Raw genomic sequence first — 24,608 nt, forward strand, 5'->3', positions numbered from 1 at the left:
TGGCCGGAGCTGAATTTGGAGTGCAGTAGGATGAGTTTCTAGAAGGGAATTGTCAGCACATTTTTGGCATTGAGAGAACGCAGCCTTGGCCCACAGCGAAACTCCTGCAGTGAAGAGAGGGTGGGCCGCTAGTGCTGTTCAGGCAGCTTTGAAGCCAAAAGCAAGTCGCTTGCAAAGCGGGAAAATATGAACTTTCCCATCAGTGTCCCACTTTCAAGCTCGATGACAAAGCATGTTTATCTGATGATTCTGCCTAGCTACCTAGTACAAGGGAAAGACTGCCTCCATCTGCTAAGAAAGGTTTTCACGTGGGGACTGCTGTACATGCACAAGAGCATTCCCCCGCCGTGCAAAAGTTAGGCCTTGGTGAATCTGGATGGTCCCAGAAGTCCAGCATTGTCACAGGGAAAGCTGTCCGTTGTTTTCAGGCTGGAACTCAACATCTAGCTTCCGACTGCCGTAGCGAGACGTCCGTTGGGAGTTCACAGGTTTCATTTGTGAGGCACAGTGGCGTTTCTCAGAGCCCAAATTCCTCCTTGGGGCACACCAGCATGGAATGTAAGGCTGCTTAGAACGGCGTTCCTGAGGCAGTTTGAATGCTGTACAAACGAGAGCTGTCGAGCGATCCGGGCAGGGCTTTGCCATTACCGCTGCACATTCACAGCGTTAAAGCAAACGAACCCTTTTGCCTCCTGGGACTCAAAGGCAACAAAAGAGTTGGCGGCGATCAGTGCCCCTTCACAGATGTTACAACGAATGTGAGTGCACAACGCGTCGTGAAATACATAACAGAGTGGAAGCATTCCTTTAACACATGCTTCTTCGCTACTATGGCACACCTAAGCTTACAATGGGAGACATCTGGACTTTTACTTGATGCCTGGGGTGCCATTTCTTTGGCTGGTAATTTCCAGAGTGCTCCTGGAGGAGCTCCCAGCAAGGAACTGAGACAGCATGCCTCATACGAGTACACTCATAGTACTTTGGTGACGCCTTCAGGCAGCAAAGAGAAGATGGGCAGCAGGAGTGTTTTTCAGGCAGCTTTCAAACCGCAACTGTCTCGCCTACCGCGGAGGAAAATAAGGTTTTGCCAGGGTAGCCTGGTTTCAAACATGAGCTCCTATAGTTACCCTCAGTCGTTTCTGACTCCCTCAAGGAAACACACGGAACCCACAGGGCCCTTCCATGGAGATCCTTTGGCAACAGAGTCCTCTGCCTAGGCTGAACTGGGGAAGTATTTCAGTACCTTAGGTAGGCCTCGGTGACCATGGCTCTTGCACATCCCAACAGAGTTAAGTGTGAAAAGTGAACTGGTCATCAGGCTGGACGCAGAGCTTAGCTTTCGCTTCTGCCTGCGTTCTGTCCTGAGTCCAGGCCTCAATCGTCAGCACACTGTGTATTAGCAGTGGAGTTCTCTTTCAGTCACTGAGGCCAGTCGACTTGCAAACAGAGTCTGCCCAGCACTGCTTTCGCGAGGCTCTTTGACGACTGGGACACTCTTCCTTGGCAACCCAGAAAGCAGTACTTTTCCCTTGCTATGAATGGGAAGAGTGCTTCCCAGGGGCCTATTTCGCCTAGGGTTCCTCAGAAGCCAGAGGACGCTCTTCAGGCACACAGTGGTCATCATGCGAAATGGGTGCACGATCCACTGTCCTATGTGTCCCCAGGGGCATAGCAGAGTTAAGGCACTCCATTTCAGAGTATGGTTTCGTGGATACAATGCACACCCAGCTCTGCTGATATGAAACACTGGATCTTACCTTGTGGCCTTAGGTCACCTTTCATTGGCCGGAGCTGAATTTGGAGTGCAGTAGGATGAGTTTCTAGAAGGGAATTGTCAGCACATTTTTGGCATTGAGAGAACGCAGCCTTGGCCCACAGCGAAACTCCTGCAGTGAAGAGAAGGTGGGCCGCTAGTGCTGTTCAGGCAGCTTTGAAGCCAAAAGCAAGTCACTTGCAAAGCAGGAAAATGTGATCTTTCCCATCAGTGTCCCACTTTCAAGCTCGATGACAAAGCATGTTTATCTGATGATTCTGCCTAGCTACCTAGTACAAGGGAAAGACTGCCTCCATCTGCTAAGAAAGGTTTTCACGTGGGGACTGCTGTACATGCACAAGAGCATTCCCCCGCCGTGCAAAAGTTAGGCCTTGGTGAATCTGGATGGTCCCAGAAGTCCAGCATTGTCACAGGGAAAGCTGTCCGTTGTTTTCAGGCTGGAACTCAACATCTAGCTTCCGACTGCCGTAGGGAGACGTCCGTTGGGAGTTCACAGGTTTCATTTGTGAGGCACAGTGGCGTTTCTCAGAGCCCAAATTCCTCCTTGGGGCACACCAGCATGGAATGTAAGGCTGCTTAGAACGGCGTTCCTGAGGCCGTTTGAATGCTGTACAAACGAGAGCTGTCGAGCGATCCGGGCAGGGCTTTGCCATTACCGCTGCACATTCACAGCGTTAAAGCAAACGAACCCTTTTGCCTCCTGGGACTCAAAGGCAACAAAAGAGTTGGCGGCGTTCAGTGCCCCTTCACAGATGTTACAACGAATGTGAGTGCACAACGCGTCGTGAAATACATAACAGAGTGGAAGCATTCCTTTAACACATGCTTCTTCGCTACTATGGCACACCTAAGCTTACAATGGGAGACATCTGGACTTTTACTTGATGCCTGGGGTGCCATTTCTTTGGCTGGTAATTTCCAGAGTGCTCCTGGAGGAGCTCCCAGCAAGGAACTGAGACAGCATGCCTCATACGAGTACACTCATAGTACTTTGGTGACGCCTTCAGGCAGCAAAGAGAAGATGGGCAGCAGGAGTGTTTTTCAGGCAGCTTTCAAACCGCAACTGTCTCGCCTACCGCGGAGGAAAATAAGGTTTTGCCAGGGTAGCCTGGTTTCAAACATGAGCTCCTATAGTTACCCTCAGTCGTTTCTGACTCCCTCAAGGAAACACACGGAACCCACAGGGCCCTTCCATGGAGATCCTTTGGCAACAGAGTCCTCTGCCTAGGCTGAACTGGGGAAGTATTTCAGTACCTTAGGTAGGCCTCGGTGACCATGGCTCTTGCACATCCCAACAGAGTTAAGTGTGAAAAGTGAACTGGTCATCAGGCTGGACGCAGAGCTTAGCTTTCGCTTCTGCCTGCGTTCTGTCCTGAGTCCAGGCCTCAATCGTCAGCACACTGTGTATTAGCAGTGGAGTTCTCTTTCAGTCACTGAGGCCAGTCGACTTGCAAACAGAGTCTGCCCAGCACTGCTTTCGCGAGGCTCTTTGATGACTGGGACACTCTTCCTTGGCAACCCAGAAAGCAGTACTTTTCCCTTGCTATGAATGGGAAGAGTGCTTCCCAGGGGCCTATTTCGCCTAGGGTTCCTCAGAAGCCAGAGGACGCTCTTCAGGCACACAGTGGTCATCATGCGAAATGGGTGCACGATCCACTGTCCTATGTGTCCCCAGGGGCATAGCAGAGTTAAGGCACTCCATTTCAGAGTATGGTTTCGTGGATACAATGCACACCCAGCTCTGCTGATATGAAACACTGGATCTTACCTTGTGGCCTTAGGTCACCTTTCATTGGCCGGAGCTGAATTTGGAGTGCAGTAGGATGAGTTTCTAGAAGGGAATTGTCAGCACATTTTTGGCATTGAGAGAACGCAGCCTTGGCCCACAGCGAAACTCCTGCAGTGAAGAGAAGGTGGGCCGCTAGTGCTGTTCAGGCAGCTTTGAAGCCAAAAGCAAGTCACTTGCAAAGCGGGAAAATGTGATCTTTCCCATCAGTGTCCCACTTTCAAGCTCGATGACAAAGCATGTTTATCTGATGATTCTGCCTAGCTACCTAGTACAAGGGAAAGACTGCCTCCATCTGCTAAGAAAGGTTTTCACGTGGGGACTGCTGTACATGCACAAGAGCATTCCCCCGCCGTGCAAAAGTTAGGCCTTGGTGAATCTGGATGGTCCCAGAAGTCCAGCATTGTCACAGGGAAAGCTGTCCGTTGTTTTCAGGCTGGAACTCAACATCTAGCTTCCGACTGCCGTAGGGAGACGTCCGTTGGGAGTTCACAGGTTTCATTTGTGAGGCACAGTGGCGTTTCTCAGAGCCCAAATTCCTCCTTGGGGCACACCAGCATGGAATGTAAGGCTGCTTAGAACGGCGTTCCTGAGGCCGTTTGAATGCTGTACAAACGAGAGCTGTCGAGCGATCCGGGCAGGGCTTTGCCATTACCGCTGCACATTCACAGCGTTAAAGCAAACGAACCCTTTTGCCTCCTGGGACTCAAAGGCAACAAAAGAGTTGGCGGCGTTCAGTGCCCCTTCACAGATGTTACAACGAATGTGAGTGCACAACGCGTCGTGAAATACATAACAGAGTGGAAGCATTCCTTTAACACATGCTTCTTCGCTACTATGGCACACCTAAGCTTACAATGGGAGACATCTGGACTTTTACTTGATGCCTGGGGTGCCATTTCTTTGGCTGGTAATTTCCAGAGTGCTCCTGGAGGAGCTCCCAGCAAGGAACTGAGACAGCATGCCTCATACGAGTACACTCATAGTACTTTCGTGACGCCTTCAGGCAGCAAAGAGAAGATGGGCAGCAGGAGTGTTTTTCAGGCAGCTTTCAAACCGCAACTGTCTCGCCTACCGCGGAGGAAAATAAGGTTTTGCCAGGGTAGCCTGGTTTCAAACATGAGCTCCTATAGTTACCCTCAGTCGTTTCTGACTACCTCAAGGAAACACACGGAACCCACAGGGCCCTTCCATGGAGATCCTTTGGCAACAGAGTCCTCTGCCTAGGCTGAACTGGGGAAGTATTTCAGTACCTTAGGTAGGCCTCGGTGACCATGGCTCTTGCACATCCCAACAGAGTTAAGTGTGAAAAGTGAACTGGTCATCAGGCTGGACGCAGAGCTTAGCTTTCGCTTCTGCCTGCGTTCTGTCCTGAGTCCAGGCCTCAATCGTCAGCACACTGTGTATTAGCAGTGGAGTTCTCTTTCAGTCACTGAGGCCAGTCGACTTGCAAACAGAGTCTGCCCAGCACTGCTTTCGCGAGGCTCTTTGATGACTGGGACACTCTTCCTTGGCAACCCAGAAAGCAGTACTTTTCCCTTGCTATGAATGGGAAGAGTGCTTCCCAGGGGCCTATTTCGCCTAGGGTTCCTCAGAAGCCAGAGGACGCTCTTCAGGCACACAGTGGTCATCATGCGAAATGGGTGCACGATCCACTGTCCTATGTGTCCCCAGGGGCATAGCAGAGTTAAGGCACTCCATTTCAGAGTATGGTTTCGTGGATACAATGCACACCCAGCTCTGCTGATATGAAACACTGGATCTTACCTTGTGGCCTTAGGTCACCTTTCATTGGCCGGAGCTGAATTTGGAGTGCAGTAGGATGAGTTTCTAGAAGGGAATTGTCAGCACATTTTTGGCATTGAGAGAACGCAGCCTTGGCCCACAGCGAAACTCCTGCAGTGAAGAGAAGGTGGGCCGCTAGTGCTGTTCAGGCAGCTTTGAAGCCAAAAGCAAGTCACTTGCAAAGCGGGAAAATGTGATCTTTCCCATCAGTGTCCCACTTTCAAGCTCGATGACAAAGCATGTTTATCTGATGATTCTGCCTAGCTACCTAGTACAAGGGAAAGACTGCCTCCATCTGCTAAGAAAGGTTTTCACGTGGGGACTGCTGTACATGCACAAGAGCATTCCCCCGCCGTGCAAAAGTTAGGCCTTGGTGAATCTGGATGGTCCCAGAAGTCCAGCATTGTCACAGGGAAAGCTGTCCGTTGTTTTCAGGCTGGAACTCAACATCTAGCTTCCGACTGCCGTAGGGAGACGTCCGTTGGGAGTTCACAGGTTTCATTTGTGAGGCACAGTGGCGTTTCTCAGAGCCCAAATTCCTCCTTGGGGCACACCAGCATGGAATGTAAGGCTGCTTAGAACGGCGTTCCTGAGGCCGTTTGAATGCTGTACAAACAAGAGCTGTCGAGCGATCCGGGCAGGGCTTTGCCATTACCGCTGCACATTCACAGCGTTAAAGCAAACGAACCCTTTTGCCTCCTGGGACTCAAAGGCAACAAAAGAGTTGGCGGCGTTCAGTGCCCCTTCACAGATGTTACAACGAATGTGAGTGCACAACGCGTCGTGAAATACATAACAGAGTGGAAGCATTCCTTTAACACATGCTTCTTCGCTACTATGGCACACCTAAGCTTACAATGGGAGACATCTGGACTTTTACTTGATGCCTGGGGTGCCATTTCTTTGGCTGGTAATTTCCAGAGTGCTCCTGGAGGAGCTCCCAGCAAGGAACTGAGACAGCATGCCTCATACGAGTACACTCATAGTACTTTGGTGACGCCTTCAGGCAGCAAAGAGAAGATGAGCAGCAGGAGTGTTTTTCAGGCAGCTTTCAAACCGCAACTGTCTCGCCTACCGCGGAGGAAAATAAGGTTTTGCCAGGGTAGCCTGGTTTCAAACATGAGCTCCTATAGTTACCCTCAGTCGTTTCTGACTCCCTCAAGGAAACACACGGAACCCACAGGGCCCTTCCATGGAGATCCTTTGGCAACAGAGTCCTCTGCCTAGGCTGAACTGGGGAAGTATTTCAGTACCTTAGGTAGGCCTCGGTGACCATGGCTCTTGCACATCCCAACAGAGTTAAGTGTGAAAAGTGAACTGGTCATCAGGCTGGACGCAGAGCTTAGCTTTCGCTTCTGCCTGCGTTCTGTCCTGAGTCCAGCCCTCAATCGTCAGCACACTGTGTATTAGCAGTGGAGTTCTCTTTCAGTCACTGAGGCCAGTCGACTTGCAAACAGAGTCTGCCCAGCACTGCTTTCGCGAGGCTCTTTGACGACTGGGACACTCTTCCTTGGCAACCCAGAAAGCAGTACTTTTCCCTTGCTATGAATGGGAAGAGTGCTTCCCAGGGGCCTATTTCGCCTAGGGTTCCTCAGAAGCCAGAGGACGCTCTTCAGGCACACAGTGGTCATCATGCGAAATGGGTGCACGATCCACTGTCCTATGTGTCCCCAGGGGCATAGCAGAGTTAAGGCACTCCATTTCAGAGTATGGTTTCGTGGATACAATGCACACCCAGCTCTGCTGATATGAAACACTGGATCTTACCTTGTGGCCTTAGGTCACCTTTCATTGGCCGGAGCTGAATTTGGAGTGCAGTAGGATGAGTTTCTAGAAGGGAATTGTCAGCACATTTTTGGCATTGAGAGAACGCAGCCTTGGCCCACAGCGAAACTCCTGCAGTGAAGAGAAGGTGGGCCGCTAGTGCTGTTCAGGCAGCTTTGAAGCCAAAAGCAAGTCACTTGCAAAGCGGGAAAATGTGATCTTTCCCATCAGTGTCCCACTTTCAAGCTCGATGACAAAGCATGTTTATCTGATGATTCTGCCTAGCTACCTAGTACAAGGGAAAGACTGCCTCCATCTGCTAAGAAAGGTTTTCACGTGGGGACTGCTGTACATGCACAAGAGCATTCCCCCGCCGTGCAAAAGTTAGGCCTTGGTGAATCTGGATGGTCCCAGAAGTCCAGCATTGTCACAGGGAAAGCTGTCCGTTGTTTTCAGGCTGGAACTCAACATCTAGCTTCCGACTGCCGTAGGGAGACGTCCGTTGGGAGTTCACAGGTTTCATTTGTGAGGCACAGTGGCGTTTCTCAGAGCCCAAATTCCTCCTTGGGGCACACCAGCATGGAATGTAAGGCTGCTTAGAACGGCGTTCCTGAGGCCGTTTGAATGCTGTACAAACGAGAGCTGTCGAGCGATCCGGGCAGGGCTTTGCCATTACCGCTGCACATTCACAGCGTTAAAGCAAACGAACCCTTTTGCCTCCTGGGACTCAAAGGCAACAAAAGAGTTGGCGGCGTTCAGTGCCCCTTCACAGATGTTACAACGAATGTGAGTGCACAACGCGTCGTGAAATACATAACAGAGTGGAAGCATTCCTTTAACACATGCTTCTTCGCTACTATGGCACACCTAAGCTTACAATGGGAGACATCTGGACTTTTACTTGATGCCTGGGGTGCCATTTCTTTGGCTGGTAATTTCCAGAGTGCTCCTGGAGGAGCTCCCAGCAAGGAACTGAGACAGCATGCCTCATACGAGTACACTCATAGTACTTTGGTGACGCCTTCAGGCAGCAAAGAGAAGATGGGCAGCAGGAGTGTTTTTCAGGCAGCTTTCAAACCGCAACTGTCTCGCCTACCGCGGAGGAAAATAAGGTTTTGCCAGGGTAGCCTGGTTTCAAACATGAGCTCCTATAGTTACCCTCAGTCGTTTCTGACTCCCTCAAGGAAACACACGGAACCCACAGGGCCCTTCCATGGAGATCCTTTGGCAACAGAGTCCTCTGCCTAGGCTGAACTGGGGAAGTATTTCAGTACCTTAGGTAGGCCTCGGTGACCATGGCTCTTGCACATCCCAACAGAGTTAAGTGTGAAAAGTGAACTGGTCATCAGGCTGGACGCAGAGCTTAGCTTTCGCTTCTGCCTGCGTTCTGTCCTGAGTCCAGGCCTCAATCGTCAGCACACTGTGTATTAGCAGTGGAGTTCTCTTTCAGTCACTGAGGCCAGTCGACTTGCAAACAGAGTCTGCCCAGCACTGCTTTCGCGAGGCTCTTTGACGACTGGGACACTCTTCCTTGGCAACCCAGAAAGCAGTACTTTTCCCTTGCTATGAATGGGAAGAGTGCTTCCCAGGGGCCTATTTCGCCTAGGGTTCCTCAGAAGCCAGAGGACGCTCTTCAGGCACACAGTGGTCATCATGCGAAATGGGTGCACGATCCACTGTCCTATGTGTCCCCAGGGGCATAGCAGAGTTAAGGCACTCCATTTCAGAGTATGGTTTCGTGGATACAATGCACACCCAGCTCTGCTGATATGAAACACTGGATCTTACCTTGTGGCCTTAGGTCACCTTTCATTGGCCGGAGCTGAATTTGGAGTGCAGTAGGATGAGTTTCTAGAAGGGAATTGTCAGCACATTTTTGGCATTGAGAGAACGCAGCCTTGGCCCACAGCGAAACTCCTGCAGTGAAGAGAAGGTGGGCCGCTAGTGCTGTTCAGGCAGCTTTGAAGCCAAAAGCAAGTCACTTGCAAAGCGGGAAAATGTGATCTTTCCCATCAGTGTCCCACTTTCAAGCTCGATGACAAAGCATGTTTATCTGATGATTCTGCCTAGCTACCTAGTACAAGGGAAAGACTGCCTCCATCTGCTAAGAAAGGTTTTCACGTGGGGACTGCTGTACATGCACAAGAGCATTCCCCCGCCGTGCAAAAGTTAGGCCTTGGTGAATCTGGATGGTCCCAGAAGTCCAGCATTGTCACAGGGAAAGCTGTCCGTTGTTTTCAGGCTGGAACTCAACATCTAGCTTCCGACTGCCGTAGGGAGACGTCCGTTGGGAGTTCACAGGTTTCATTTGTGAGGCACAGTGGCGTTTCTCAGAGCCCAAATTCCTCCTTGGGGCACACCAGCATGGAATGTAAGGCTGCTTAGAACGGCGTTCCTGAGGCCGTTTGAATGCTGTACAAACGAGAGCTGTCGAGCGATCCGGGCAGGGCTTTGCCATTACCGCTGCACATTCACAGCGTTAAAGCAAACGAACCCTTTTGCCTCCTGGGACTCAAAGGCAACAAAAGAGTTGGCGGCGTTCAGTGCCCCTTCACAGATGTTACAACGAATGTGAGTGCACAACGCGTCGTGAAATACATAACAGAGTGGAAGCATTCCTTTAACACATGCTTCTTCGCTACTATGGCACACCTAAGCTTACAATGGGAGACATCTGGACTTTTACTTGATGCCTGGGGTGCCATTTCTTTGGCTGGTAATTTCCAGAGTGCTCCTGGAGGAGCTCCCAGCAAGGAACTGAGACAGCATGCCTCATACGAGTACACTCATAGTACTTTCGTGACGCCTTCAGGCAGCAAAGAGAAGATGGGCAGCAGGAGTGTTTTTCAGGCAGCTTTCAAACCGCAACTGTCTCGCCTACCGCGGAGGAAAATAAGGTTTTGCCAGGGTAGCCTGGTTTCAAACATGAGCTCCTATAGTTACCCTCAGTCGTTTCTGACTCCCTCAAGGAAACACACGGAACCCACAGGGCCCTTCCATGGAGATCCTTTGGCAACAGAGTCCTCTGCCTAGGCTGAACTGGGGAAGTATTTCAGTACCTTAGGTAGGCCTCGGTGACCATGGCTCTTGCACATCCCAACAGAGTTAAGTGTGAAAAGTGAACTGGTCATCAGGCTGGACGCAGAGCTTAGCTTTCGCTTCTGCCTGCGTTCTGTCCTGAGTCCAGGCCTCAATCGTCAGCACACTGTGTATTAGCAGTGGAGTTCTCTTTCAGTCACTGAGGCCAGTCGACTTGCAAACAGAGTCTGCCCAGCACTGCTTTCGCGAGGCTCTTTGACGACTGGGACACTCTTCCTTGGCAACCCAGAAAGCAGTACTTTTCCCTTGCTATGAATGGGAAGAGTGCTTCCCAGGGGCCTATTTCGCCTAGGGTTCCTCAGAAGCCAGAGGACGCTCTTCAGGCACACAGTGGTCATCATGCGAAATGGGTGCACGATCCACTGTCCTATGTGTCCCCAGGGGCATAGCAGAGTTAAGGCACTCCATTTCAGAGTATGGTTTCGTGGATACAATGCACACCCAGCTCTGCTGATATGAAACACTGGATCTTACCTTGTGGCCTTAGGTCACCTTTCATTGGCCGGAGCTGAATTTGGAGTGCAGTAGGATGAGTTTCTAGAAGGGAATTGTCAGCACATTTTTGGCATTGAGAGAACGCAGCCTTGGCCCACAGCGAAACTCCTGCAGTGAAGAGAAGGTGGGCCGCTAGTGCTGTTCAGGCAGCTTTGAAGCCAAAAGCAAGTCACTTGCAAAGCGGGAAAATGTGATCTTTCCCATCAGTGTCCCACTTTCAAGCTCGATGACAAAGCATGTTTATCTGATGATTCTGCCTAGCTACCTAGTACAAGGGAAAGACTGCCTCCATCTGCTAAGAAAGGTTTTCACGTGGGGACTGCTGTACATGCACAAGAGCATTCCCCCGCCGTGCAAAAGTTAGGCCTTGGTGAATCTGGATGGTCCCAGAAGTCCAGCATTGTCACAGGGAAAGCTGTCCGTTGTTTTCAGGCTGGAACTCAACATCTAGCTTCCGACTGCCGTAGGGAGACGTCCGTTGGGAGTTCACAGGTTTCATTTGTGAGGCACAGTGGCGTTTCTCAGAGCCCAAATTCCTCCTTGGGGCACACCAGCATGGAATGTAAGGCTGCTTAGAACGGCGTTCCTGAGGCCGTTTGGATGCTGTACAAACGAGAGCTGTCGAGCGATCCGGGCAGGGCTTTGCCATTACCGCTGCACATTCACAGCGTTAAAGCAAACGAACCCTTTTGCCTCCTGGGACTCAAAGGCAACAAAAGAGTTGGCGGCGTTCAGTGCCCCTTCACAGATGTTACAACCAATGTGAGTGCACAACGCGTCGTGAAATACATAACAGAGTGGAAGCATTCCTTTAACACATGCTTCTTCGCTACTATGGCACACCTAAGCTTACAATGGGAGACATCTGGACTTTTACTTGATGCCTGGGGTGCCATTTCTTTGGCTGGTAATTTCCAGAGTGCTCCTGGAGGAGCTCCCAGCAAGGAACTGAGACAGCATGCCTCATACGAGTACACTCATAGTACTTTGGTGACGCCTTCAGGCAGCAAAGAGAAGATGGGCAGCAGGAGTGTTTTTCAGGCAGCTTTCAAACCGCAACTGTCTCGCCTACCGCGGAGGAAAATAAGGTTTTGCCAGGGTAGCCTGGTTTCAAACATGAGCTCCTATAGTTACCCTCAGTCGTTTCTGACTCCCTCAAGGAAACACACGGAACCCACAGGGCCGTTCCATGGAGATCCTTTGGCAACAGAGTCCTCTGCCTAGGCTGAACTGGGGAAGTATTTCAGTACCTTAGGTAGGCCTCGGTGACCATGGCTCTTGCACATCCCAACAGAGTTAAGTGTGAAAAGTGAACTGGTCATCAGGCTGGACGCAGAGCTTAGCTTTCGCTTCTGCCTGCGTTCTGTCCTGAGTCCAGGCCTCAATCGTCAGCACACTGTGTATTAGCAGTGGAGTTCTCTTTCAGTCACTGAGGCCAGTCGACTTGCAAACAGAGTCTGCCCAGCACTGCTTTCGCGAGGCTCTTTGACGACTGGGACACTCTTCCTTGGCAACCCAGAAAGCAGTACTTTTCCCTTGCTATGAATGGGAAGAGTGCTTCCCAGGGGCCTATTTCGCCTAGGGTTCCTCAGAAGCCAGAGGACGCTCTTCAGGCACACAGTGGTCATCATGCGAAATGGGTGCACGATCCACTGTCCTATGTGTCCCCAGGGGCATAGCAGAGTTAAGGCACTCCATTTCAGAGTATGGTTTCGTGGATACAATGCACACCCAGCTCTGCTGATATGAAACACTGGATCTTACCTTGTGGCCTTAGGTCACCTTTCATTGGCCGGAGCTGAATTTGGAGTGCAGTAGGATGAGTTTCTAGAAGGGAATTGTCAGCACATTTTTGGCATTGAGAGAACGCAGCCTTGGCCCACAGCGAAACTCCTGCAGTGAAGAGAAGGTGGGCCGCTAGTGCTGTTCAGGCAGCTTTGAAGCCAAAAGCAAGTCACTTGCAAAGCGGGAAAATGTGATCTTTCCCATCAGTGTCCCACTTTCAAGCTCGATGACAAAGCATGTTTATCTGATGATTCTGCCTAGCTACCTAGTACAAGGGAAAGACTGCCTCCATCTGCTAAGAAAGGTTTTCACGTGGGGACTGCTGTACATGCACAAGAGCATTCCCCCGCCGTGCAAAAGTTAGGCCTTGGTGAATCTGGATGGTCCCAGAAGTCCAGCATTGTCACAGGGAAAGCTGTCCGTTGTTTTCAGGCTGGAACTCAACATCTAGCTTCCGACTGCCGTAGGGAGACGTCCGTTGGGAGTTCACAGGTTTCATTTGTGAGGCACAGTGGCGTTTCTCAGAGCCCAAATTCCTCCTTGGGGCACACCAGCATGGAATGTAAGGCTGCTTAGAACGGCGTTCCTGAGGCCGTTTGAATGCTGTACAAACGAGAGCTGTCGAGCGATCCGGGCAGGGCTTTGCCATTACCGCTGCACATTCACAGCGTTAAAGCAAACGAACCCTTTTGCCTCCTGGGACTCAAAGGCAACAAAAGAGTTGGCGGCGTTCAGTGCCCCTTCACAGATGTTACAACGAATGTGAGTGCACAACGCGTCGTGAAATACATAACAGAGTGGAAGCATTCCTTTAACACATGCTTCTTCGCTACTATGGCACACCTAAGCTTACAATGGGAGACATCTGGACTTTTACTTGATGCCTGGGGTGCCATTTCTTTGGCTGGTAATTTCCAGAGTGCTCCTGGAGGAGCTCCCAGCAAGGAACTGAGACAGCATGCCTCATACGAGTACACTCATAGTACTTTGGTGACGCCTTCAGGCAGCAAAGAGAAGATGGGCAGCAGGAGTGTTTTTCAGGCAGCTTTCAAACCGCAACTGTCTCGCCTACCGCGGAGGAAAATAAGGTTTTGCCAGGGTAGCCTGGTTTCAAACATGAGCTCCTATAGTTACCCTCAGTCGTTTCTGACTCCCTCAAGGAAACACACGGAACCCACAGGGCCGTTCCATGGAGATCCTTTGGCAACAGAGTCCTCTGCCTAGGCTGAACTGGGGAAGTATTTCAGTACCTTAGGTAGGCCTCGGTGACCATGGCTCTTGCACATCCCAACAGAGTTAAGTGTGAAAAGTGAACTGGTCATCAGGCTGGACGCAGAGCTTAGCTTTCGCTTCTGCCTGCGTTCTGTCCTGAGTCCAGGCCTCAATCGTCAGCACACTGTGTATTAGCAGTGGAGTTCTCTTTCAGTCACTGAGGCCAGTCGACTTGCAAACAGAGTCTGCCCAGCACTGCTTTCGCGAGGCTCTTTGACGACTGGGACACTCTTCCTTGGCAACCCAGAAAGCAGTACTTTTCCCTTGCTATGAATGGGAAGAGTGCTTCCCAGGGGCCTATTTCGCCTAGGGTTCCTCAGAAGCCAGAGGACGCTCTTCAGGCACACAGTGGTCATCATGCGAAATGGGTGCACGATCCACTGTCCTATGTGTCCCCAGGGGCATAGCAGAGTTAAGGCACTCCATTTCAGAGTATGGTTTCGTGGATACAATGCACACCCAGCTCTGCTGATATGAAACACTGGATCTTACCTTGTGGCCTTAGGTCACCTTTCATTGGCCGGAGCTGAATTTGGAGTGCAGTAGGATGAGTTTCTAGAAGGGAATTGTCAGCACATTTTTGGCATTGAGAGAACGCAGCCTTGGCCCACAGCGAAACTCCTGCAGTGAAGAGAAGGTGGGCCGCTAGTGCTGTTCAGGCAGCTTTGAAGCCAAAAGCAAGTCACTTGCAAAGCGGGAAAATGTGATCTTTCCCATCAGTGTCCCACTTTCAAGCTCGATGACAAAGCATGTTTATCTGATGATTCTGCCTAGCTACCTAGTACAAGGGAAAGACTGCCTCCATCTGCTAAGAAAGGTTTTCACGTGGGGACTGCTGTACATGCACAAGAGCATTCCCCCGCCGTGCAAAAGTTAGGCCTTGGTGAATCTGGATGGTCCCAGAAGTCCAGCATTGTCACAGGGAAAGCTGTCCGTTGTTTTCAGGCTGGAACTCAACATCTAGCTTCCGACTGCCGTAGGGAGACGTCCGTTGGGAGTTCACAGGTTTCATTTGTGAGGCACAGTGGCGTTTCTCAGAGCCCAAATTCCTCCTTGGGGCACACCAGCATGGAATGTAAGGCTGCTTAGAACGGCGTTCCTGAGGCCGTTTGAATGCTGTACAAACGAGAGCTGTCGAGCGATCCGGGCAGGGCTTTGCCATTACCGCTGCACATTCACAGCGTTAAAGCAAACGAACCCTTTTGCCTCCTGGGACTCAAAGGCAACAAAAGAGTTGGCGGCGTTCAGTGCCCCTTCACAGATGTTACAACGAATGTGAGTGCACAACGCGTCGTGAAATACATAACAGAGTGGAAGCATTCCTTTAACACATGCTTCTTCGCTACTATGGCACACCTAAGCTTACAATGGGAGACATCTGGACTTTTACTTGATGCCTGGGGTGCCATTTCTTTGGCTGGTAATTTCCAGAGTGCTCCTGGAGGAGCTCCCAGCAAGGAACTGAGACAGCATGCCTCATACGAGTACACTCATAGTACTTTGGTGACGCCTTCAGGCAGCAAAGAGAAGATGGGCAGCAGGAGTGTTTTTCAGGCAGCTTTCAAACCGCAACTGTCTCGCCTACCGCGGAGGAAAATAAGGTTTTGCCAGGGTAGCCTGGTTTCAAACATGAGCTCCTATAGTTACCCTCAGTCGTTTCTGACTCCCTCAAGGAAACACACGGAACCCACAGGGCCCTTCCATGGAGATCCTTTGGCAACAGAGTCCTCTGCCTAGGCTGAACTGGGGAAGTATTTCAGTACCTTAGGTAGGCCTCGGTGACCATGGCTCTTGCACATCCCAACAGAGTTAAGTGTGAAAAGTGAACTGGTCATCAGGCTGGACGCAGAGCTTAGCTTTCGCTTCTGCCTGCGTGCTGTCCTGAGTCCAGGCCTCAATCGTCAGCACACTGTGTATTAGCAGTGGAGTTCTCTTTCAGTCACTGAGGCCAGTCGACTTGCAAACAGAGTCTGCCCAGCACTGCTTTCGCGAGGCTCTTTGACGACTGGGACACTCTTCCTTGGCAACCCAGAAAGCAGTACTTTTCCCTTGCTATGAATGGGAAGAGTGCTTCCCAGGGGCCTATTTCGCCTAGGGTTCCTCAGAAGCCAGAGGACGCTCTTCAGGCACACAGTGGTCATCATGCGAAATGGGTGCACGATCCACTGTCCTATGTGTCCCCAGGGGCATAGCAGAGTTAAGGCACTCCATTTCAGAGTATGGTTTCGTGGATACAATGCACACCCAGCTCTGCTGATATGAAACACTGGATCTTACCTTGTGGCCTTAGGTCACCTTTCATTGGCCGGAGCTGAATTTGGAGTGCAGTAGGATGAGTTTCTAGAAGGGAATTGTCAGCACATTTTTGGCATTGAGAGAACGCAGCCTTGGCCCACAGCGAAACTCCTGCAGTGAAGAGAGGGTGGGCCGCTAGTGCTGTTCAGGCAGCTTTGAAGCCAAAAGCAAGTCGCTTGCAAAGCGGGAAAATGTGATCTTTCCCATCAGTGTCCCACTTTCAAGCTCGATGACAAAGCATGTTTATCTGATGATTCTGCCTAGCTACCTAGTACAAGGGAAAGACTGCCTCCATCTGCTAAGAAACGTTTTCACGTGGGGACTGCTGTACATGCACAAGAGCATTCCCCCGCCGTGCAAAAGTTAGGCCTTGGTGAATCTGGATGGTCCCAGAAGTCCAGCATTGTCACAGGGAAAGCTGTCCGTTGTTTTCAGGCTGGAACTCAACATCTAGCTTCCGACTGCCGTAGGGAGACGTCCGTTGGGAGTTCACAGGTTTCATTTGTGAGGCACAGTGGCGTTTCTCAGAGCCCAAATTCCTCCTTGGGGCACACCAGCATGGAATGTAAGGCTGCTTAGAACGGCGTTCCTGAGGCCGTTTGAATGCTGTACAAACGAGAGCTGTCGAGCGATCCGGGCAGGGCTTTGCCATTACCGCTGCACATTCACAGCGTTAAAGCAAACGAACCCTTTTGCCTCCTGGGACTCAAAGGCAACAAAAGAGTTGGCGGCGTTCAGTGCCCCTTCACAGATGTTACAACGAATGTGAGTGCACAACGCGTCGTGAAATACATAACAGAGTGGAAGCATTCCTTTAACACATGCTTCTTCGCTACTATGGCACACCTAAGCTTACAATGGGAGACATCTGGACTTTTACTTGATGCCTGGGGTGCCATTTCTTTGGCTGGTAATTTCCAGAGTGCTCCTGGAGGAGCTCCCAGCAAGGAACTGAGACAGCATGCCTCATACGAGTACACTCATAGTACTTTGGTGACGCCTTCAGGCAGCAAAGAGAAGATGGGCAGCAGGAGTGTTTTTCAGGCAGCTTTCAAACCGCAACTGTCTCGCCTACCGCGGAGGAAAATAAGGTTTTGCCAGGGTAGCCTGGTTTCAAACATGAGCTCCTATAGTTACCCTCAGTCGTTTCTGACTCCCTCAAGGAAACACACGGAACCCACAGGGCCCTTCCATGGAGATCCTTTGGCAACAGAGTCCTCTGCCTAGGCTGAACTGGGGAAGTATTTCAGTACCTTAGGTAGGCCTCGGTGACCATGGCTCTTGCACATCCCAACAGAGTTAAGTGTGAAAAGTGAACTGGTCATCAGGCTGGACGCAGAGCTTAGCTTTCGCTTCTGCCTGCGTTCTGTCCTGAGTCCAGGCCTCAATCGTCAGCACACTGTGTATTAGCAGTGGAGTTCTCTTTCAGTCACTGAGGCCAGTCGACTTGCAAACAGAGTCTGCCCAGCACTGCTTTCGCGAGGCTCTTTGACGACTGGGACACTCTTCCTTGGCAACCCAGAAAGCAGTACTTTTCCCTTGCTATGAATGGGAAGAGTGCTTCCCAGGGGCCTATTTCGCCTAGGGTTCCTCAGAAGCCAGAGGACGCTCTTCAGGCACACAGTGGTCATCATGCGAAATGGGTGCACGATCCACTGTCCTATGTGTCCCCAGGGGCATAGCAGAGTTAAGGCACTCCATTTCAGAGTATGGTTTCGTGGATACAATGCACACCCAGCTCTGCTGATATGAAACACTGGATCTTACCTTGTGGCCTTAGGTCACCTTTCATTGGCCGGAGCTGAATTTGGAGTGCAGTAGGATGAGTTTCTAGAAGGGAATTGTCAGCACATTTTTGGCATTGAGAGAACGCAGCCTTGGCCCACAGCGAAACTCCTGCAGTGAAGAGAAGGTGGGCCGCTAGTGCTGTTCAGGCAGCTTTGAAGCCAAAAGCAAGTCACTTGCAAAGCGGGAAAATGTGATCTTTCCCATCAGTGTCCCACTTTCAAGCTCGATGACAAAGCATGTTTATCTGATGATTCTGCCTAGCTACCTAGTACAAGGGAAAGACTGCCTCCATCTGCTAAGAAAGGTTTTCACGTGGGGACTGCTGTACATGCACAAGAGCATTCCCCCGCCGTGCAAAAGTTAGGCCTTGGTGAATCTGGATGGTCCCAGAAGTCCAGCATTGTCACAGGGAAAGCTGTCCGTTGTTTTCAGGCTGGAACTCAACATCTAGCTTCCGACTGCCGTAGGGAGACGTCCGTTGGGAGTTCACAGGTTTCATTTGTGAGGCACAGTGGCGTTTCTCAGAGCCCAAATTCCTCCTTGGGGCACACCAGCATGGAATGTAAGGCTGCTTAGAACGGCGTTCCTGAGGCCGTTTGGATGCTGTACAAACGAGAGCTGTCGAGCGATCCGGGCAGGGCTTTGCCATTACCGCTGCACATTCACAGCGTTAAAGCAAACGAACCCTTTTGCCTCCTGGGACTCAAAGGCAACAAAAGAGTTGGCGGCGTTCAGTGCCCCTTCACAGATGTTACAACGAATGTGAGTGCACAACGCGTCGTGAAATACATAACAGAGTGGAAGCATTCCTTTAACACATGCTTCTTCGCTACTATGGCACACCTAAGCTTACAATGGGAGACATCTGGACTTTTACTTGATGCCTGGGGTGCCATTTCTTTGGCTGGTAATTTCCAGAGTGCTCCTGGAGGAGCTCCCAGCAAGGAACTGAGACAGCATGCCTCATACGAGTACACTCATAGTACTTTGGTGACGCCTTCAGGCAGCAAAGAGAAGATGGGCAGCAGGAGTGTTTTTCAGGCAGCTTTCAAACCGCAACTGTCTCGCCTACCGCGGAGGAAAATAAGGTTTTGCCAGGGTAGCCTGGTTTCAAACATGAGCTCCTATAGTTACCCTCAGTCGTTTCTGACTCCCTCAAGGAAACACACGGAACCCACAGGGCCGTTCCATGGAGATCCTTTGGCAACAGAGTCCTCTGCCTAGGCTGAACTGGGGAAGTATTTCAGTACCTTAGGTAGGCCTCGGTGACCATGGCTCTTGCACATCCCAACAGAGTTAAGTGTGAAAAGTGAACTGGTCATCAGGCTGGACGCAGAGCTTAGCTTTCGCTTCTGCCTGCGTTCTGTCCTGAGTCCAGGCCTCAATCGTCAGCACACTGTGTATTAGCAGTGGAGTTCTCTTTCAGTCACTGAGGCCAGTCGACTTGCAAACAGAGTCTGCCCAGCACTGCTTTCGCGAGGCTCTTTGACGACTGGGACACTCTTCCTTGGCAACCCAGAAAGCAGTACTTTTCCCTTGCTATGAATGGGAAGAGTGCTTCCCAGGGGCCTATTTCGCCTAGGGTTCCTCAGAAGCCAGAGGACGCTCTTCAGGCACACAGTGGTCATCATGCGAAATGGGTGCACGATCCACTGTCCTATGTGTCCCCAGGGGCATAGCAGAGTTAAGGCACTCCATTTCAGAGTATGGTTTCGTGGATACAATGCACACCCAGCTCTGCTGATATGAAACACTGGATCTTACCTTGTGGCCTTAGGTCACCTTTCATTGGCCGGAGCTGAATTTGGAGTGCAGTAGGATGAGTTTCTAGAAGGGAATTGTCAGCACATTTTTGGCATTGAGAGAACGCAGCCTTGGCCCACAGCGAAACTCCTGCAGTGAAGAGAAGGTGGGCCGCTAGTGCTGTTCAGGCAGCTTTGAAGCCAAAAGCAAGTCACTTGCAAAGCGGGAAAATGTGATCTTTCCCATCAGTGTCCCACTTTCAAGCTCGATGACAAAGCATGTTTATCTGATGATTCTGCCTAGCTACCTAGTACAAGGGAAAGACTGCCTCCATCTGCTAAGAAAGGTTTTCACGTGGGGACTGCTGTACATGCACAAGAGCATTCCCCCGCCGTGCAAAAGTTAGGCCTTGGTGAATCTGGATGGTCCCAGAAGTCCAGCATTGTCACAGGGAAAGCTGTCCGTTGTTTTCAGGCTGGAACTCAACATCTAGCTTCCGACTGCCGTAGGGAGACGTCCGTTGGGAGTTCACAGGTTTCATTTGTGAGGCACAGTGGCGTTTCTCAGAGCCCAAATTCCTCCTTGGGGCACACCAGCATGGAATGTAAGGCTGCTTAGAACGGCGTTCCTGAGGCCGTTTGGATGCTGTACAAACGAGAGCTGTCGAGCGATCCGGGCAGGGCTTTGCCATTACCGCTGCACATTCACAGCGTTAAAGCAAACGAACCCTTTTGCCTCCTGGGACTCAAAGGCAACAAAAGAGTTGGCGGCGTTCAGTGCCCCTTCACAGATGTTACAACGAATGTGAGTGCACAACGCGTCGTGAAATACATAACAGAGTGGAAGCATTCCTTTAACACATGCTTCTTCGCTACTATGGCACACCTAAGCTTACAATGGGAGACATCTGGACTTTTACTTGATGCCTGGGGTGCCATTTCTTTGGCTGGTAATTTCCAGAGTGCTCCTGGAGGAGCTCCCAGCAAGGAACTGAGACAGCATGCCTCATACGAGTACACTCATAGTACTTTGGTGACGCCTTCAGGCAGCAAAGAGAAGATGGGCAGCAGGAGTGTTTTTCAGGCAGCTTTCAAACCGCAACTGTCTCGCCTACCGCGGAGGAAAATAAGGTTTTGCCAGGGTAGCCTGGTTTCAAACATGAGCTCCTATAGTTACCCTCAGTCGTTTCTGACTCCCTCAAGGAAACACACGGAACCCACAGGGCCCTTCCATGGAGATCCTTTGGCAACAGAGTCCTCTGCCTAGGCTGAACTGGGGAAGTATTTCAGTACCTTAGGTAGGCCTCGGTGACCATGGCTCTTGCACATCCCAACAGAGTTAAGTGTGAAAAGTGAACTGGTCATCAGGCTGGACGCAGAGCTTAGCTTTCGCTTCTGCCTGCGTTCTGTCCTGAGTCCAGGCCTCAATCGTCAGCACACTGTGTATTAGCAGTGGAGTTCTCTTTCAGTCACTGAGGCCAGTCGACTTGCAAACAGAGTCTGCCCAGCACTGCTTTCGCGAGGCTCTTTGACGACTGGGACACTCTTCCTTGGCAACCCAGAAAGCAGTACTTTTCCCTTGCTATGAATGGGAAGAGTGCTTCCCAGGGGCCTATTTCGCCTAGGGTTCCTCAGAAGCCAGAGGACGCTCTTCAGGCACACAGTGGTCATCATGCGAAATGGGTGCACGATCCACTGTCCTATGTGTCCCCAGGGGCATAGCAGAGTTAAGGCACTCCATTTCAGAGTATGGTTTCGTGGATACAATGCACACCCAGCTCTGCTGATATGAAACACTGGATCTTACCTTGTGGCCTTAGGTCACCTTTCATTGGCCGGAGCTGAATTTGGAGTGCAGTAGGATGAGTTTCTAGAAGGGAATTGTCAGCACATTTTTGGCATTGAGAGAACGCAGCCTTGGCCCACAGCGAAACTCCTGCAGTGAAGAGAAGGTGGGCCGCTAGTGCTGTTCAGGCAGCTTTGAAGCCAAAAGCAAGTCACTTGCAAAGCGGGAAAATGTGATCTTTCCCATCAGTGTCCCACTTTCAAGCTCGATGACAAAGCATGTTTATCTGATGATTCTGCCTAGCTACCTAGTACAAGGGAAAGACTGCCTCCATCTGCTAAGAAAGGTTTTCACGTGGGGACTGCTGTACATGCACAAGAGCATTCCCCCGCCGTGCAAAAGTTAGGCCTTGGTGAATCTGGATGGTCCCAGAAGTCCAGCATTGTCACAGGGAAAGCTGTCCGTTGTTTTCAGGCTGGAACTCAACATCTAGCTTCCGACTGCCGTAGGGAGACGTCCGTTGGGAGTTCACAGGTTTCATTTGTGAGGCACAGTGGCGTTTCTCAGAGCCCAAATTCCTCCTTGGGGCACACCAGCATGGAATGTAAGGCTGCTTAGAACGGCGTTCCTGAGGCCGTTTGGATGCTGTACAAACGAGAGCTGTCGAGCGATCCGGGCAGGGCTTTGCCATTACCGCTGCACATTCACAGCGTTAAAGCAAACGAACCCTTTTGCCTCCTGGGACTCAAAGGCAACAAAAGAGTTGGCGGCGTTCAGTGCCCCTTCACAGATGTTACAACGAATGTGAGTGCACAACGCGTCGTGAAATACATAACAGAGTGGAAGCATTCCTTTAACACATGCTTCTTCGCTACTATGGCACACCTAAGCTTACAATGGGAGACATCTGGACTTTTACTTGATGCCTGGGGTGCCATTTCTTTGGCTGGTAATTTCCAGAGTGCTCCTGGAGGAGCTCCCAGCAAGGAACTGAGACAGCATGCCTCATACGAGTACACTCATAGTACTTTGGTGACGCCTTCAGGCAGCAAAGAGAAGATGGGCAGCAGGAGTGTTTTTCAGGCAGCTTTCAAACCGCAACTGTCTCGCCTACCGCGGAGGAAAATAAGGTTTTGCCAGGGTAGCCTGGTTTCAAACATGAGCTCCTATAGTTACCCTCAGTCGTTTCTGACTCCCTCAAGGAAACACACGGAACCCACAGGGCCCTTCCATGGAGATCCTTTGGCAACAGAGTCCTCTGCCTAGGCTGAACTGGGGAAGTATTTCAGTACCTTAGGTAGGCCTCGGTGACCATGGCTCTTGCACATCCCAACAGAGTTAAGTGTGAAAAGTGAACTGGTCATCAGGCTGGACGCAGAGCTTAGCTTTCGCTTCTGCCTGCGTTCTGTCCTGAGTCCAGGCCTCAATCGTCAGCACACTGTGTATTAGCAGTGGAGTTCTCTTTCAGTCACTGAGGCCAGTCGACTTGCAAACAGAGTCTGCCCAGCACTGCTTTCGCGAGGCTCTTTGACGACTGGGACACTCTTCCTTGGCAACCCAGAAAGCAGTACTTTTCCCTTGCTATGAATGGGAAGAGTGCTTCCCAGGGGCCTATTTCGCCTAGGGTTCCTCAGAAGCCAGAGGACGCTCTTCAGGCACACAGTGGTCATCATGCGAAATGGGTGCACGATCCACTGTCCTATGTGTCCCCAGGGGCATAGCAGAGTTAAGGCACTCCATTTCAGAGTATGGTTTCGTGGATACAATGCACACCCAGCTCTGCTGATATGAAACACTGGATCTTACCTTGTGGCCTTAGGTCACCTTTCATTGGCCGGAGCTGAATTTGGAGTGCAGTAGGATGAGTTTCTAGAAGGGAATTGTCAGCACATTTTTGGCATTGAGAGAACGCAGCCTTGGCCCACAGCGAAACTCCTGCAGTGAAGAGAAGGTGGGCCGCTAGTGCTGTTCAGGCAGCTTTGAAGCCAAAAGCAAGTCACTTGCAAAGCGGGAAAATGTGATCTTTCCCATCAGTGTCCCACTTTCAAGCTCGATGACAAAGCATGTTTATCTGATGATTCTGCCTAGCTACCTAGTACAAGGGAAAGACTGCCTCCATCTGCTAAGAAAGGTTTTCACGTGGGGACTGCTGTACATGCACAAGAGCATTCCCCCGCCGTGCAAAAGTTAGGCCTTGGTGAATCTGGATGGTCCCAGAAGTCCAGCATTGTCACAGGGAAAGCTGTCCGTTGTTTTCAGGCTGGAACTCAACATCTAGCTTCCGACTGCCGTAGGGAGACGTCCGTTGGGAGTTCACAGGTTTCATTTGTGAGGCACAGTGGCGTTTCTCAGAGCCCAAATTCCTCCTTGGGGCACACCAGCATGGAATGTAAGGCTGCTTAGAACGGCGTTCCTGAGGCCGTTTGGATGCTGTACAAACGAGAGCTGTCGAGCGATCCGGGCAGGGCTTTGCCATTACCGCTGCACATTCACAGCGTTAAAGCAAACGAACCCTTTTGCCTCCTGGGACTCAAAGGCAACAAAAGAGTTGGCGGCGTTCAGTGCCCCTTCACAGATGTTACAACGAATGTGAGTGCACAACGCGTCGTGAAATACATAACAGAGTGGAAGCATTCCTTTAACACATGCTTCTTCGCTACTATGGCACACCTAAGCTTACAATGGGAGACATCTGGACTTTTACTTGATGCCTGGGGTGCCATTTCTTTGGCTGGTAATTTCCAGAGTGCTCCTGGAGGAGCTCCCAGCAAGGAACTGAGACAGCATGCCTCATACGAGTACACTCATAGTACTTTGGTGACGCCTTCAGGCAGCAAAGAGAAGATGGGCAGCAGGAGTGTTTTTCAGGCAGCTTTCAAACCGCAACTGTCTCGCCTACCGCGGAGGAAAATAAGGTTTTGCCAGGGTAGCCTGGTTTCAAACATGAGCTCCTATAGTTACCCTCAGTCGTTTCTGACTCCCTCAAGGAAACACACGGAACCCACAGGGCCCTTCCATGGAGATCCTTTGGCAACAGAGTCCTCTGCCTAGGCTGAACTGGGGAAGTATTTCAGTACCTTAGGTAGGCCTCGGTGACCATGGCTCTTGCACATCCCAACAGAGTTAAGTGTGAAAAGTGAACTGGTCATCAGGCTGGACGCAGAGCTTAGCTTTCGCTTCTGCCTGCGTTCTGTCCTGAGTCCAGGCCTCAATCGTCAGCACACTGTGTATTAG

The sequence above is a fragment of the Eubalaena glacialis genome, chromosome 13, assembly GCF_028564815.1.
Source record: "Eubalaena glacialis isolate mEubGla1 chromosome 13, mEubGla1.1.hap2.+ XY, whole genome shotgun sequence".
NCBI lineage: Eukaryota > Metazoa > Chordata > Mammalia > Artiodactyla > Balaenidae > Eubalaena > Eubalaena glacialis.